Source organism: Haematobia irritans, chromosome 3 (assembly GCF_050003625.1).
Source record: "Haematobia irritans isolate KBUSLIRL chromosome 3, ASM5000362v1, whole genome shotgun sequence".
NCBI lineage: Eukaryota > Metazoa > Arthropoda > Insecta > Diptera > Muscidae > Haematobia > Haematobia irritans.
The window spans coordinates 87,129,788-87,140,481 of NC_134399.1; the positions used below are offsets into that span (position 1 = coordinate 87,129,788).

Here is a 10,694-nt window from a genome sequence, read left to right on the forward strand (position 1 = left end):
TTGACCCAATTTGGTTGACATTTTGCACAGGGAGTAGATTTAGCATTCTAGCTATGCATGCCAAATTTGATTGAAATCGGTTCAGATTTATATATAGCTCCCATATATAGCTTTCGCCCGATTTACACTCATATGACCACAGAGGCCAATTTTTGCTCCGATTTAGTTGAAATTTTGCACAAGGAGTAGATTTAGCATTGTAGCTATGTGTGCCAAATTTGGTTGAAATCGATTCAGATTTAGATATAGCTCCCATATATATCTTTCGCCCGATATGCACTTATATGGACCTAGAAGCCAGAGTTTTATCGTTTTTTATAGCTTGAAATTTTGCACAAGGAGCACAATTGGTAGTATAGTCATGTGTGCCAAATTTGATTGAAATCGGTTCAGATTTAGATATAGCTTCCATATATATTTTTCGCCCGATATGGACTTATATGGCCCCAGAAGCCCGAGTTTTGCCCAATTTGGTTGAAATTTTGCACAGGGAGTAGATTTAGCATTCTAGCCATGCGTGCCAAATTTGATTGAAATCGGTTCAGATTTATATATAGCTCCCATATATAGCTTTCGCCCGATTTACACTCATATGACCACAGAGGCCAATTTTTGTAGGGTCGCTTGTAGCACTTGGATTCATTTTGTTACGCTTTCATGTAATTCGAATAATTTGGTTATAATATTGGTTTTATGATTTCATAAGTAAAGCTTGGATTTGAATAGTACTTAAAACTTAGTCTACGATATGGTAGACGCAGGTTGAAGGTAGTGTTACAGAATGAGATAGATATAAATTAAGTATATTTTCGGAGAAATGAAATAAAAATAAAATAAAATGAAATAAAGTAAAATAAAATAAAATAAAATAAAAAAAAAATAGTATCCTAAAATGAGTTTTTGCCAGGATCCGAACCTGGGCGTGTGTGACCATAGCAGAAGGTGTTGTCCACTGGGCTATCGAAAGCTTGAAGGACGACTAGACTATTTTCATAGTGATTCCCTCTATTGATAACGCTAGAATTGCTAGCTTGATTTATTGATCGCGTTTCTTGAATATGTTTTTCTTTGTTTTTGGGTTTGTGGGTGTTCATGCCATTTTCGAAATAGCAGGAATTTTCCAACATTTTTTTTGGAAAAATCCAGCCTACTAACGCTGGCTTTCCATTGCGTTCTCTTGCTATAAATAGGAGTTCTTTTGCCCAAATTCTCAGTTTATCTCGTCAATTGTTCAATTTGAAATCGGACAGCGCAGCGAACATTTAAATTTTTTGTATCCTGAACTAAAAATTTGTATTTTCATTTTGTAAGTATGAAAATAAAAGAATTGACTGTGCTTTGTTCTTTGGATTGAAAACTGGTATGTTATTAATTAGGACGAGATAAATTGGATTTGGACGAAATTTCTTCTATTTGTGGACATTCCTTGGTTTTTGGATTTTTCCCAGAGGATATTCGGTGGCATTTCTCCTGTATTTTGGCCTCCAATAGTCATTTCACCCGCCTGTGATTTGGGCCAGGACAAAATTATCCTGATTTTACCGGGTTTACCATTTTTCCATACCAGGAGCGCAGGTAAACCATAAGCTGTTTTATTTCGCTAAAAGGTAATATACATGTATTGGTTTCGTCCCATCCAAGCATCGATGCTTATTTTTGGAAACCTTGTTTGTGTTTTAGGCATCTTATTTTTTGAATTTTCCTTGGGCATATCCGACTTGGAAGCACTCTGCATGGGTACGGGCAACCCTCAGCGAAAAACCCGCAACATTTTCCGAATTGACCCCTATATGATCTTTATTATTTTCTCCTGAGGATACCATAGATTTATTGGCTGGTCCAGATCGAACCACGAATATTGTGGAGTGATTGTGTGAAAAGAAAAGTGTTCGCTACAGTTTTTATAGTTTTTGCTGTCCGGTTTAAAGTAAAACAAAGACATTAAATTTGAATTGAATCCGGAAAGGTTTTAGTTTAAAAGTAGTTATTTTAATTTTTTTTAGTTAAAGTTTTGTAAATATGCAGATATCGTGTTTTTAAATCGTTTCGGTTTCGTATGTATGTGAGTGAAAATCGGTCGTAAATTGATTATTTAAATCAACCAAAAACCACAAAGACAATTAAATTTCAACATTTACGACACCAACAACACCAATATAAACCAAATTCAAAAATTTAGTGATTTACCGGATATCCCATGAAGGATCCTTCAACGTTGGAACCAATAAGTAGTAAGTCATTTATTTCCTTTTCCTATACATATTCCCGGCATTACCAACCATCAAAACACTGGTTTTAGTTTTGCAACAAAAATCATTATTTTGCAAAGTCACCAAGAAGGGGAATTTTCTCCTAATATTGATGTTTGGTGTGTAGGTGAATATCTTTTTACATGTAACCACGATCAAAAGTCACCCCAATGCTGACATAGTTAGTTTGGCAAAGAACAAAAAATCCGTTGATAGCCCAGTGAGAGCACTCACGACTTCCAACCATAAGGTTGGGGGATCGAGCCCGCTTTCGGTCATTTAATTTTTTTTTTTTTTATTTTCAATTTCCTTGTTTTTAATTTCATCTTGGTTTTATTTTTTTATTATGTTTTTTTTTTAATTAATAAAATTAATACTTTTTTTGCTATTTTTATAAAATCAAATATTATTTATTATTGACTTTTATGATGGTGTGGTGAATATATATTTTAGTGTAATTAAAAACAGTATTTGCCACTCGTTATAATTGTGCATTTGGCCAACCACCCATAAGTCATTAGTTAGCCTAGTGGTAAGACTCGCGGCTTGCAATCGTGAGGTCGTAGGTTCGAGCCCGGTTTGGGTGATGTGATTTTTTTTTCCTTTTGTGCAAAGTAACGCATTTTTATATTATTAACAATTGTTTTATATGATTTTGAAAGTAAAAATAGCAGTGATTGATATAAAATCTCGATAATGGTGACAAAGTTTTGATTTTGATTATATGTAAAGTGTATCTTGTAATGTTGTTGTTGTATGGACGTATAAAGCCACACTATCGAATCCCGGCTCAGTTGAGTGAAAATTAATTTTCTTTAATTTTCGGCTTTTATCGTTTTTTTATGATTCGACAATTTAAAAGAACGCGTATCTTGGAAATTGAGATTCAATATCTTGATCCTAAGCCCTAGTGTGAGAGAGGGTTTTGCTATCGAATCCTATCGTGTTGGAAAAAAATAATTTTATATTTTGCTTAAACTTGATTTTTTCCGTTTTTTTATTATTTTAAATTTCGGAAAACCTAAAAATTAGTAAAAGTAAAAGTTAAAAATTAATTTAAATCTGTTTTGGTTTAATTTCCTTTTTTTTTTGTTATTAAATATTATTTCGGTTTATCTTTGAATATTATTGGACTTTTCGCGGTACAAATATATTTAACCACTCATATACATATACATATTTATATATACCATGATATCCGAACTGGATATATTCTTTTTCAGCTATTTTGTTTCTGTAATTATTCGTGAAATAACCGATCTCTGCATATCAATAGTTTATTATTCTTTTTTTTTTTTTGCTTTGCATTTGCATTTTTTTGGGATAAAATGAAATATTAGGAATATAATGATTAGTGTTAAGGGAATTTTGTATTGGTATAATTCAGTATTTTTTTTTTTGTTTACAAATTTCGTTACGTATTAAATGCTTTTATTCGAAATATTATTTTATTTCGAAATATTAATTGAATTCCTTTGCAAGTTGCCTTGATTTTAAGATGAAATGTTTTCTATGAATTATTCGGTTGAATAAATAATTATGGAGCACTAAATATATATTTTTTTGATTTCCTAACTGGGAGATGGGTTGAAGGTTGTTTGGGACCATGTATAAATTCATTGCATACGGCTCATGGTCAAGGTTGGGAGGGGGAATATCAGATGTCAACATCCACACATCTGCTTAGCATCGAGTTTTCTTAATTTTTTCCGGTTCTTTCCATCCTATCTATCTTATTTTATCGCACGCATATTTTAAGTAATGATTATTCTGTGGTCTTCTGGCGTATACTGAACTTAGTAGTTAGTTTATGAACCCCACCGATAGCCGACGAGCAGAGGCCGGATACCAGATGCGTGCCACTACATATTGGTTCAGAGCAGACTTGCCACTATTAGGAATTCCTAGAACGTTGTATGCTACAGATAATTTATTATTTATGGCGCCCAACGTGTGTGGCCAACACAGTTTTAAATTTTTTAAATTATTTTTTTCCATCTTTGAATAATTCAAAATATTTCGTGTGGCTTCACCTAGATTTTTTTTCTTCTTTCATTCTATTTTTCTTTTTAACTATTTTTTTCACCATTTGTATAGGTGTGATAGATTGTCGTAATTTTTGGCTTGTAACTTTTTAGACTTTGTGCTCAAACCGATCTATTATATCTTATACTCTATATTTTTGTGTTATAGATCTTTTCATTGACGAATTCCGGAATAGTTGTTATTGGATTTCATATGGCTAATGGCAAACCGTCTTCGTTTATGATAACATTTATAGTACCCTCATCGTTTTTGGTTTTATGTTTTTTAAAAGAGCTAGTTTTCAGGATTTTTGTTATTGGATACATTAAGCTAGTAGCAAACCGTTTACGTAGTTTTAGGAAACATGATTCTCTTCTAATACTTTTCTAAGCAAGACAGGAAATTACTTAATTGGATTTATTTTTTTCAATTTAGTACCGTCTATGGCTTTTGTTTTAATTTTCTTCTATTTTTAAGGAATTTTCGATGCAAAATAATTCTCAACCCATCACCAGTGATGGATTTCAAATTTTATGTTATTGTTCAGTTTTTTTTCTATCGAGTATCTACCGTATTTATTTCACCACTCACTGCTAATGTTAATTATTATTATTAGGTGTTTATAAGAATTTTGGTGGGATTGTATTTTTTCTTTTTTTTTTGGAATTTGGAATTTAGGTTATTTTGTAATTATATTTTGTTCCGGATTTATTTTTTTTAAGGTTTTATTTTGTTTCTTTTGAAATGTCGCAAGATACGGGAAATTTGTCATTGCCTACTGGATCTGAATGTCCACTTTGTAATCATTTGATTACTAATCCACTTTATGGCATTGCTTCATCTTGTTCACATACTTTTCACAAGTCGTGTCTTGCTAAATATATTAAGAAAAATAAAAATTGCCCTTCCTGTGGTGTGATAATAACTGTAGCTAACCAACCTTCGCCTATGATGACTCGTCTTCAATCGCAGAGAGCTTTAGATTTCGATACCAGTCGTGTAGGTTTACAGGATGCTGGCGAAACTTCACCGTCGTCACAAAATCAGGGTCAAGAGAGATCTGTTGTCCAGGAAACATTAGGCGTGGGGGACACTCAGTCTCCGGTGATGAATCGTACAGTTGATCAGGTAAATATTCGTAGCTTGATTACTGCTGCGGTAAATGCTCAACAGGAGGAGATGATGAACCGTATTACAGAACAATTTGCTAGAATGATTGATTCAAGCATTCAGTCCAGTTTAAGTCGATTTAATCAACCCCCTCACACAAATCAAATTTCGTCACCTGTAGCGTCGAATTCTCGGCCTATTAATACTTCTCCTGCAGATCCTTTGTCAGTTCAAACTTTGGAACAATTGTTAGGGATACCAAATGATACGAACCGGTCGTCAAATTTGCCAGCTCGAAATCTGGCCGGCTCAAATGTTTCTAATACCCCGAGTTTAGCTTCGTCTATTCGGCCTGATAAAGTTGGTCACATTATTAGTAACTGGAAACTCAAGTTTTCTGGTGACCGAAATGGGATGTCTATTGAAAATTTTCTCTATAGAGTAGAGGCTTTGACTAGGGAAACCCTTGGAGGTAATTTCGAATTGCTTTGTCAACATATTTCTACATTATTTGAGGCAAAGGCTAGCGAGTGGTACTGGAGATACCATAAGTCTGTTTCAACTATTCGTTGGTCTAGTTTATGTTCGGCTTTGAAAACCCAATATAATGACTCTCGTACTGATGTTGATTGGAGAGAACTGATTCGTGATCGAAAGCAAATGTCGAATGAGAGTTTCGATTCGTTCTACGAGGCCATTGTCAATATTAGTGACAGGTTGTCTCAGCCTTTAGACGAGAAGGTTCTTGTCGAAATTCTTAGGCGAAATCTTTTACCAGAAATCCAGCATGAGATACTCAATGTTCGTATTGATTCTATTGCGCATTTGAGGGATATATGCCGTCGTAGAGAATTTTTTTTGCAGGATATTAGTAAGCGACATTTTCCGTCAAAACCGACAAATTTTCGTAAGAACGTCCATGAATTATTGACAAATTCAGATGATTATTTAGAGGATTATGATGAGATATCCGCTATTTCATTAGTTTGTTGGAATTGCCGTAAGAGTGGCCACCGTTACCAGGATTGTTTGGAAGATCGTTCCATATTTTGCTTTGGATGTGGTGCTCCAAATATTTATAAACCTAATTGTTCCACCTGTAATCCAAAAAACGGCCAGCCCAGTGCGCTGAAAAGTGCACGCAAACTGACGAAATCATCGAGCACGAACACCGATTAAAATCTTTTTATGTTGAAGATCCAATTATACGACCGAATACTGGAACTGATTTTCCGATTTCTATTTCCCCAGTAAAAATTTTAAAACCAATTATATCGACAAATTCTATTTTAACTGATGCTAATAATCAAGTTAATAGCGATTATGTTTCTTCTGATTTGACCAATTTTAATCGATTTTCACCTAAAAGGGGTGAAGTTGGGAAACATCCACCGACTTACTTTAAGCCTTTCCATGTACGTTTAGCTGAGTATGAGGCTAAACGGGCTGAGATTTTTAACAATTCACCACTCACTAAAAAGCAATCTCGTTCTACGGGGCGTATGCGTGATTACTGGAATGTTATTAAACATACGCGTAGGGAACTTCTGTCCGTTGGTTCTGATAAACACGATGATGTTAGGCCATATGCTCCTGTTGTACTTTTTGGTAGGACTATTAGTGGTTTATTGGACACGGGTGCAACTGTCAGCTGTTTGGGATCTGATGCTGCTAAAGAATTTTTGGAATCTAAAAGGGATTTTAGAAGATTTAGGACATTTGTTCACACCGCTGATGGTAAGGGTATTACTGTTCTGGGCAAAGTGGATACTGATATTGAATTTAAAGGAGTTTCGAAAGCTATTTCCCTTTATATTGTACCGGATTTGTCTCAAAATCTATATTTAGGTATGGATTTCTGGAAAATGTTTAATTTATTGCCGCCCGATTTACTATCTTCTTTAGTTTTGCGACCTAGTCCAAATCAGGTTTCTGAGATTTCTATTCAACAGCCATTGTCAGATTTAGATAAACGTCGTTTACAGGCTGTGGTTGATATGATACCATCGTTTGCGAGGCAAGGACTTGGTCGTACCTCTGTTATTTCTCACACGATTGATGTAGGTAATGCTACGCCGATCAAGCAACGCCATTTTCCCGTTTCGCCTGCTATGGAGAAACTAATTTATGACGAGATTGATCGGATGCTAGCAATGGACATCATAGAGGAGTCTGATAGCGCGTGGTCTTCTCCCATGGTTCTAGTACGCAAGCCGGGGAAAGTTCGACTCTGTTTGGACAGCCGGAAAGTAAATTCAGTTACCGTCAAGGATGCTTATCCTTTGCCCAATATTGACGGCATTTTGAGTCGACTTCCTCGTGCTGAGTACATAACGAGCTTGGACCTTAAGGACGCCTTCTGGCAAATTCCTCTTAACAAATCGTCGAAAGATAAGACAGCATTTACCGTTCCTGGCCGCCCCTTGTATCAATTTAAAGTTATGCCTTTTGGCTTATGCAATGCTCCTCAGACCATGTCACGGCTGATGGACAAGGTGGTACCGGCGAATTTGCGAACGGAGGTGTTTGTCTATCTGGACGATTTGTTGATAGTATCCGATTCTTTCGATCGTCATTTAGAGGTTTTGCTAATTATCTCGCAACAGATCAAAAGTGCAGGGTTGACAATTAATATTGAAAAGTCGAAATTTTGTGTTCCTGAAGTTCGTTATCTTGGTCACCTTATTGGACATGGGGTTATTCAGACAGATCCAGAGAAAGTTTCAGCGATTGTTGATTTCCCGACACCTCGGTCTGTTAAGCAACTTAGACGATTTTTGGGTATGTCTGGTTGGTACCGAAAGTTTATCAGGAATTACGCGTCGGTTACTAGTCCTTTAACGGATTTACAAAAGGCTAACAGGAAATTTGTATGGAATGAAGAAGCTCAAAAAGCTTTTGAAGAATTAAAGTCCATATTGTCAACCGCCCCAGTGCTGCATAGTCCAGATTTTTCGCAACCATTTTATATTCATTGCGATGCTAGCAGTACTGGTATAGGAGGCGTTTTGGTGCAAAAATCAGCGGAGGGTGATGAAGTTCCTATTGCCTTTATGTCAAAGAAACTGAACCAAGCCCAACGCAAATATACAGTCACCGAACAGGAATGTTTAGCTGCTGTGCTAAGCATAAAAAAATTTAGAGCTTATGTGGAAGGACATGAGTTTACTATAGTGACCGATCACGCTTCACTGAAGTGGCTCATGTCCCAAACAGATCTTAATTCAAGGTTGGCACGATGGGCATTAAAGCTTCAAGGGTTTAAGTTTAAGATTGAACACCGTAAAGGTTCGAGAAATATAGTTCCTGATGCACTTTCGCGTACTAACTGTGAGGATTTGTCCGAACTCGAGATATTCGAATTGTCCGATGTAGACAGGACTGGAGTTTTCGTGGATTTGAATTCCGAACATTTCAAAAGCCAACAATATTTGGATTTACTAGATAGAGTTGGTAAGACAATTGACAAGACGCCAGATTTAAAGATAGTCGATGGCTTTCTTTACAGACGGACAGAACACTGCACCGGAGATCAATTGCGAGATGATTTCGCTTGGAAACTATGGGTTCCCAAAGAGTTAGTTTTGGAGCTTCTTAGGAAGGCACATGATAGTCCACTTTCGTCCCACTGCGGTATAAACAAGACCTTGGAGAGGATTCGTCGTTTTTATTTTTGGCCTAATCTGGTGAACGATGTTCGCGAGTACATTAACTCGTGTGAGATTTGCAAGAGTACGAAACATCCCAATTTTACTATGCGACCACCCATGGGGAAGACTAGCGAGACATTCAGATTTTTCCAAAAATTATACGTTGATTTCCTCGGTCCTTACCCACGTTCCAAGGCAGGGAATATTGGAATTTTTATTGTTGTCGATCATTTCAGTAAATTTTGTTTTCTGAAGCCTGTGAAGAAGTTCACTGCGGATGTTGTCGTTAAATATATGGAGCAAGAACTGTTTCACACTTTTGGTACTCCCGAAACTGTTGTATCCGACAACGGGTCCCAATTTAAATCTTCTCAGTTTGGGAAATTAATGGAGACGTATGGTGTAAATCATGTTTGTACTGCGGTACATTCGCCCCAAGCTAATGCTTCGGAGCGAGTGAATCGTTCAGTACTAGCTGCGATTAGATCCTACCTTAAGCACGACCATAGCTCTTGGGATGAATACCTTAGCAGCATCAGTTGTTCTCTGCGATCTTCGTTTCACACATCCATTGGTAACTCCCCATATTATATGGCTTTTGGTCAGAATATGATCACAAATGGTAAGACATACTCCCTTTTGCGAAGGCTTGAAATGCTAGAGGATCGTGGTGTTCGCTATGATAGGGATGATACTTTGGATATTGTTAGAAAGAATGCCTCTAGGAATATTGCAAAAAGGCAGGAGCAAAACGAGAGGCAGTATAACTTGCGTTCCAGAGTGGTGAATTACGTAGAAGGTCAGGAGGTATATAGGAGGAATTTCAAACAAAGCAACTTTGAAAAGGGTTATAATTCAAAGCTGGCTCCACCTTTCCTGAAGGCCCGAATAAGGAAGAAAATTGGCAACGTTTACTATGAGTTAGAAGACTTGAACGGTCGTGCAATTGGTATTTATCATGCAAAAGATATAAGGCAATAGTTTTAATTTTGGATTCATTTGATCCCTCTTGCTACAAGCGGGATCAGCTTTGTGTCTCCTCCGGATCCCCAAACCTGATTTTAGCGGGGGGGAATTGTAGGGTCGCTTGTAGCACTTGGATTCATTTTGTTACGCTTTCATGTAATTCGAATAATTTGGTTATAATATTGGTTTTATGATTTCATAAGTAAAGCTTGGATTTGAATAGTACTTAAAACTTAGTCTACGATATGGTAGACGCAGGTTGAAGGTAGTGTTACAGAATGAGATAGATATAAATTAAGTATATTTTCGGAGAAATGAAATAAAAATAAAATAAAATGAAATAAAGTAAAATAAAATAAAATAAAATAAAAAAAAAATAGTATCCTAAAATGAGTTTTTGCCAGGATCCGAACCTGGGCGTGTGTGACCATAGCAGAAGGTGTTGTCCACTGGGCTATCGAAAGCTTGAAGGACGACTAGACTATTTTCATAGTGATTCCCTCTATTGATAACGCTAGAATTGCTAGCTTGATTTATTGATCGCGTTTCTTGAATATGTTTTTCTTTGTTTTTGGGTTTGTGGGTGTTCATGCCATTTTCGAAATAGCAGGAATTTTCCAACATTTTTTTTGGAAAAATCCAGCCTACTAACGCTGGCTTTCCATTGCGTTCTCTTGCTATAAATAGGAGTTCT

At 36.2% G+C, this 10,694-nt stretch overlaps 1 long non-coding RNA gene across 1 annotated transcript; it reads left to right on the forward strand.

Annotated features, from left to right (window-relative positions):
* Positions 1–1,197: 1,197 nt before the first annotated feature.
* On the forward strand, positions 1,198–2,573 carry LOC142230129 (uncharacterized). Its single transcript, XR_012720582.1, has 3 exons — positions 1,198–1,306; positions 1,377–1,607; positions 1,681–2,573. It is a non-coding gene; the product is annotated as an uncharacterized LOC142230129 (long non-coding RNA).
* Positions 2,574–10,694: the final 8,121 nt, after the last annotated feature.